The sequence below is a fragment of the Cornus florida genome, unplaced genomic scaffold (genome assembly GCF_030987335.1).
Source record: "Cornus florida cultivar Cherokee Brave unplaced genomic scaffold, ASM3098733v1 CherokeeBrave_3.0.0_Hap2_Chr04, whole genome shotgun sequence".
Taxonomy (NCBI): Eukaryota; Viridiplantae; Streptophyta; class Magnoliopsida; order Cornales; family Cornaceae; genus Cornus; species Cornus florida.
The window spans coordinates 104,476,806-104,483,980 of record NW_026775574.1 but is presented as its reverse complement, the minus strand read 5'-3'; the positions used below and the strand labels follow the sequence as shown (position 1 = coordinate 104,483,980).

General features: G+C 40.5%; 1 non-coding gene across 1 annotated transcript; it reads right to left on the bottom strand.

Moving 5' to 3' along the window:
* Positions 1-994: 994 nt before the first annotated feature.
* LOC132305886 (small nucleolar RNA R71) lies at positions 995-1,103 on the bottom strand. Its single transcript, XR_009481732.1, has one exon. It is a non-coding gene; the product is annotated as a small nucleolar RNA R71 (small nucleolar RNA).
* Positions 1,104-7,175: the final 6,072 nt, after the last annotated feature.

The following is a 7,175-nucleotide window of genomic DNA, read 5'->3' as shown; positions in this document are numbered from 1 at the left end:
AGCTAGCAAAGTAATTCCAAGCTAAGGAGCAAAGCAAAGCAAAGGAAAAATGCTTAAAATGAAAAATTGTTAAGTAAAATTGCTAAGCTAAGCTTTTAATTTTGGAGTTGAAGTGCTAAAGGACTATTATGAGACCTTCTTACTCAATCTCCTTAGTTAAATCGGGGGCCCACGTGGAGGCATTTATTTGACATACATTGCATTTGAAAATTGTGGTTGTGAAGTTTAATTGCATTGTTGAGAAAGTTGTTTATTCGTGTTGCATTGTGCATGCATGGTCGTCGTTCATTGAGACCTACTCTTGTCCCTTTTGATTTGTATTTAGAATCCACTATTAGGAATCCAAGGGGAAGAGGAAGTTCACATAGAACCAATCTACCAATGGACGCTCTCAATGATGATCATGTTGAAGACCTTGGTCACATAGACCAACAAGGCATCCTTCAACCTAATATGCAAAATGATAATATACAAGTTCCATTAGGCATGCCTAGGCCATACATTCATCAACCTCCTCAACAACAAGGCCAAATTCCAATGGGAATTCCAAGGCCAATGTATGCACCATAACCCCCCATCATTAATCAAGCTCAATATAACCAAGGTGTCCATGTTGCACCTCAAGTTGCTAATCCACCACTCGCATTGAGAGATCACTATGTGCCTAATGAGTATAATGCACCCACATGCATTCAATTGCCACCATTTAGAGCACACCATTATGAGATTAAAGCACAAACTATCCAAATGCTACCTAACTTTCATGGACTTCCTAGTGAAGAACCTTACAAGCATTTGGATGAGTTTCTTGAAGTTTGTTCTACCGTTCGATACACGGACATGCCGGAAGAAGTTTTAAGGCTGAAACTTTTTCCATTCACCCTTAAAGATAAGGCGAAGTATTGGTTTAACAACCTTAGGCCTTTTTCTATAACTTCTTGGGCAGAAATGCAACAAGAATTTTTGAAAAAGTACTATCCGGTTTCTAAGACCAATGCTATGAGAACCGCCATTAGAGAATTCACACATGGGGAGGGAGAAACTTTCCACGAGGCATGGGAACGCTTCAATGAATTGCTTAGGAAATGTCCTCACCATGACATGCCTAAATGGCAATTGGTCCAATTCTTCTTTGAAAGCTTATCGGACAATTATAAAGGCATGGTTGATGCTTCAATGGGAGGTTCTTATATAGACCGGCTAGAGGAAGACGTGTGGCGTCTTTATGAGAGCATGAGTGAAAACTCTTTGCATATAACATTATCATCTAGGAATGGTAGAAATTCTCAAGGTAGGAAGAGTGTTGGCTTGCATCAAGTTGACCACTCAAATGATATAACCGCCGAGATGAAGTCTTTATCTCAAAAGTTTGATCAATTGATCAATCAAAACTTGGCTAATCAAGTGTCTTCCTTTCCTAACCATTCTCCTAGAGCTCAAAATGAATCATGTATGACTTGTTCTAGTGTTCTTCATTCTACTTCTAATTATCCTCATGGACAAATTCAAAATGAACCCATTGAGCAAGTTAATGCAACATTTGTGAACCAAGGGAACAATCCTTATGGTAACCATTACAATCCCGGTTGGAGGAATCATCCTAATTTTTCTTGGAAAAACCAAGGGAGGGCTCAAACTCTTCCCAAGGCGGTTTTCAAGGGAAATACATTCCACCTCCACTTCAAAACCAAGGATCCCAAGGTTTAAGACCATATAACTCACAAGGAAATCAATTTGCTAGTTCTCATTTTCCTAACCAATCATATTCTCAAGGAAATTCTAGAGGTTCCGCTTTTGAGGAAAAGGTTTTAAATGCTTTGGGCACTCTAGAAGCAAATACTCAATTGTTGCATTCTCATTCTTAATCAATTGCTAAGCTAGAAACCCAAGTAGGGCAAATAGCTGAAACACTTAATGCTAGAGAGAAGGGAAAGATGCACATGAATGCCGCAATCAAACAACAATGTGTTGTAGAAACCAAATCCTCATTGGAAGGGCATAATGTTGAGCATGTCAATGCGGTAACAACCTTGAGAAGTGGTAGAGTAGTAGACAATCAAGTTAGAATGCCTAATGAAGAGAGTGAACCGGTACAACCTCAAGTTGTCACCCTACCCGTTCCACACACTATTCCTCCTTCATTGCATGTGCATGATCTTGAGAATGAGAAGCCCTCAAATTGTGAGTTGAAAGATGATTTTTAAAGAGATTCATTGAAAACAGTGTTGAAAAATGTGTTTGAGAAAAGTTCTTTGAAAAATATTATTCATGATTCTTCTTTGAAAAGTGATTTGAAATCCAATGAATTGAACAAGTCCAATGCTGAGAATTCTTTGAAAGAAAATGCTGAAAGAGTTTTTGAAAAAACTCTATTTCCGGACGTCTTGAAAGGGTCCATTTCAAAAGAAAGGCAAAAGACCAAGAACAATGAGATAATGGATATATTTAGGCAAGTCAAAGTCAATCTTCCACTTTTGGATGCAATTAAGCAAATTCCGGCTTATGCCAAATTCTTGAAGGACTTATGCACCCAAAAGCGGAAGAACAAGAGCCAAACATCAAAGAAAGTGGTCTTAACCGAACAAGTAAGTTCCATTCTACAACACAACACTTTGCCAAAGTTTAAGGACCCCGATGCACCTACAACATCTTGTATCATTGGTGAACATGTCATCAACCGGGCACTTCTTGACTTAGGGGCTAGTGTTAACTTTCTTCCCTATTCGGTTTATGTCAAATTGGGCCTAAGTGAATTGAAACTGACGTCGGTGGTTTTACAACTTGCCGACCGATCCATTAAGAAGCCTAGGGGGATAATTGAGGATGTGTTGATTAAGATTGATAAGTTCTTCTTCTCGGTTGACTTTGTCGTCATTGACACGGAACCGGTGCCCAATCCAAATAACCAAATTCCGGTTATCCTTGGCCGTCCTTTCTTGGCAACCTCAAATGCCAACATAAATTGTAGGACGGGGATAATGAAGATGTTTTTTGGGCACATGAGAGTGAAGTTGAACATCTTTAACCCAACACCAAATCCATTTGACAAATATGAGGAAGAGGTTAATGTGGTAGAGGAATATCATGATCTTGCTTGTGAAAGGAATGAGCTTTTGTGTATGAACAATGTTTCAAAGCCTTCATCTTCATCTTCAGCATTGCATGCAAGAAAAGTGATTTCGAACTCTTGTTGTGAAAGGGCATGGAAGCCCAAGGAAAGTTTTGACAAGGAACTCAAGACGTCTTTTGAGTTTACCCCAACAAGTTCTTCCAAGAACCATTTGTTGGGAGTGACTCGAAACATCTCTCATCCCAAAAAGGAGGGGATGCATTGCAAGATCTTTAATCCGGGTTAAAAGAACCATAGGTCTTGCTAGAGACGTTAAAGACTAGCACCGAAATTCGTAGGATGTCAAAACCCTATTCCTTCCTCATTTCTATCTTGCATTTTGATTCTTGCGAAGTCTAGATAATGTTTTTGTGGTTCATATACATTGGAAGGAGCTGAGTAAGGGATTGCATAGCATTCAAGTCATTTTGAGCATTTAGGCATAATTTCGATCGATCCAAGTTTTGGTTCGATCGATCGAACATTGGTTCGATCGATCCAACTATGGACTCGATCGATCCAGCTCTCATTTTGCACCCAACACTTAGAAAAATTTTGGACCTGCATCCAAATTCCAAAATGCATGCTCTCGGGATCTCCAAATTTTCAAAAGTTCGATCGATCGTAAACCATTTCGATCGATCGAACTACCTTTCGATCGATCCAACATGTGGTTCGATCGATCCAACATGTGGTTCGATCGATCATGAGTTCCAACACTTAGAAAAATTTTCAGGCCTCATCCATTTTTCAAAAATGTATGCTCTCGGGACTTTTCAAAATTTTTCATGTTCGATCGATCGAATTCCAAGTTTGATCGATCCAAGGTTCCAACACGTGTCAACTCTTGAGCCCTTAAACTTGTACATTCTTTATCCTCTTCGATCGATCGAAATCTTTCTTCGATCGATCGAAATTTGCATCTCATTAATTTAATTTCCTTTGATTTTTCAAAATTCAAAATTCAAATTCAAAAAAAAAAAAAAATTTTTTTAGAGTGGAGACCTAGGTTCGATCGATCGAACTTAATGTTCGATTGATCGAACTCTGCATATCGTGTTTTTAAAATAAAACCGAGTTGGATCGATACACTTGGATCGATCCAACCTCGAAACAAACCCTAACCCTAAGTCTCCCTTTCTCTCAATCTCAAGCTCAATCCGGCCAACCTCCATCCCAATCATCTTCCCCATCTCCGGCGAGCCAATTCCGCCAAGGATAAGCTCCATTTTCATCGCGGCTTTGCCCCTTCTCTCTCATCTCATCTCTCTCAGTTTAGAGGTAAACCGAATGCAATTTTCTTGATTCTAAGCTTAAATTGATGCATGTTATTGATTGTTTATGTTAAATCATGTTCAATATGTATGAATCATTCATTGTTGAAGCTTCAATTTCATGATTACATGCTATACATACACACATGCATTCGGCCAAACCAAAATTGGGGGTTTTTGATTTGATTTGAAGTTGGGGAGTGTTTGGGTGTTATTGATTGTATGAATGGTGTGTAGATGGGCCCACAAACACGTTTGTGTGGGCCCCGTACTCTAGATCTCACAGATCTGCGACTTTTCAAATTCGGCATTCGCACAGTTCGATCGATCGAAGTTGTGCTTCGATCGATCGAAGTAGTGAACTTCATTTCATTACCTTCGATGGATCCAATCTTGTGTCGTCTTCATGCTATCTTTATATGCACAATGCCTGTGATATTCCACATTGGATGCATTTCATACCTACATTGCTTAGCATGATTCACATTTCATCACTGTCATAGTTTCATGTCATCCATATTTTGTCTATCTTATTTGACATACATGTTTCTATTATGCATTTAAATTCTTATATATCTGGCACTGACTTATATATTGAAATTTTCTTGTCTTTTTACAGATCATGCCTCCGCGGTTCAAGACAGTAGCCAGGCGATCTTCGGGGCCACAGCGACCCCGCGAACATATACGGCTCAGGATAGAGATGGTTGCAGAGCCATCTCATGCTCAGGAGGAGCCCGCACAGGCTACTCCCCCTCAGTCCCCATCCCACGAAGCTAAGGAGGGAGCTGACCACGTGCCATCTACATCCCAGGCTCCTCCAGCCTTCACACCATCCCCTTCTCCTGCGCGCCATCAGGCAGATGCAGCCGCAATGCCATCATCGCAGCCACTTCTACCGGCTCAGCGCCGTGACCAGTTGCTGCCGAGATATGCAGCCATGACCGTAGCTCAGGAGTCGTACTTCGATACTGAGTACTTCTTCGAGTCTATCCTGACCCGGTTTGGCTATCAGGATATCATGCAGCGGGGCCTCTCAGCCATCCTTGCCCCAGTCACCGGCCTTGTATACCTACGACTGGTGCGGCTATTTTTTCAGCATCTCCGGCCCTCGCCACGATCTACCGCGGAGATGATCACTACAGTGGACGGCCACGAGGTTGTCATCACAGTTGACACTCTGGCCCGTGCTTGCCGGTGCCCACACCGGTGTCCACCTGAGCTTGCAGACACTGGAGGAGGACGTAGCAGCCATGCGAGCCGACATCACTGCCCACCGAGCTGAGTTCACCTCTTTCAGGGCGGATGTCATGGCTTGCTTTGCCGATCTCTCCAACCGACTCCCTGCACCCGCACCCGCATCTGCACTTCCAGCCACTGCAGATCTTCACGATCAGGCCTCCTGAGACTCCACTTCCAGTTATTCTATGCTTTCATTTCTTTTATTCTGGATCTGTATTATACTGTCACTGTTACTGTATTATACTTTGCGGCCGGTCTGTCGGCTTTATTATTTTATTGATGTACCTGCACTTTATATTCTCTATATATTGCTTTTTGATTATGGATGTCTCTTAGTATCTCATATTTGTATGTTTGACTCCATCAGGTACACCACAGTGACTTCAGTGAGAGAGTGCTGCCCAATTTTTCAGGGCCACTCTTACACCTCTCTCTCTATTTTCTATTTATCCCATTTTACACTTGCATGTCCACTGTGCACTAATTATCCTATCTTGTTATCTAATGAGTTTATCCGAGTGCAAACTTTTCAGGATCATAGTTTATCCCAAGTTTGGGGGGCTATGCCACTCACTTTGGATATTTCTATCCCGATCATTCATGTCTAAAGCACTGGTATACTCTTTCCTTTATTCTCTTCACACATTGAGGACAATGTGCAGTTTAAGTTTGGGGGTATTGGTGTATGTTTCAGTGTTGCTTTAAAATTCAAATTTTGAGCATGTCTTGTGTATTTGAAGGATATTTCTATACTTGGTCCATTTCTAGCTATGATTTTGATCTTTTGAGGACTATATTACTTAAAATTTAAAAATTGCTTTACTTGAGAGTCCAATACTCCTTGTATACCTTTTGAATGCCATTTAGGAGTAAATTTTTCAAAAAAAAAAAAAAAAATTAATATCATGCTTGCACTTGTGGTCCACATCATCTTGATTCTGTGATTGTTTTGAGATTCATTCTAGGATTCTACACTAGCACCGGCGCACGCTAGCATTCAATTGTGGGGTACATGCTTTGTTGATTATTGAATTGGTTATATCCCAATTGGGCTAGTAGTGCATTGAAAGCTTTCATTCTTGATAAAGGTGGATAACAACCCCTTTTCATTGAGTAGCCGGGATTCTTGCCTCATTAAGCAGTGAACTTCTCGCGCCGAAAGGTGGAGGGCCCAAATTCTAGGTTAATAATTGATTAAAAAAAAAAAAAAAAAAGAAGAAGAAGAAGTTGTAAAAGCAATAAAAGTGAGGACTTCTCCCAAAAGGTGAGAAGTAGGAAATGATTAGATGGTTTTTGTCTTAATTTGTAGCCTAGTTGATTTGAGTTTGTAAGTCCGTAGGGGTGTTTTAACACCTAATGCCCTAAAGCCATCTGGTTTGGGAGTCATTGACCAAAAGCTCGCTACATGAATCTTCTAGAAAGCTTAAGAGATCAACACATTGCACAATATTTCCATCTTTGATCCTCAATAAATAAAAATAAAAAAAGAAAAAGAAAAAGAGTGAAAAGAATAAGCGCACCTAGAACAATAAAGCTTTAATAAAAGGTCC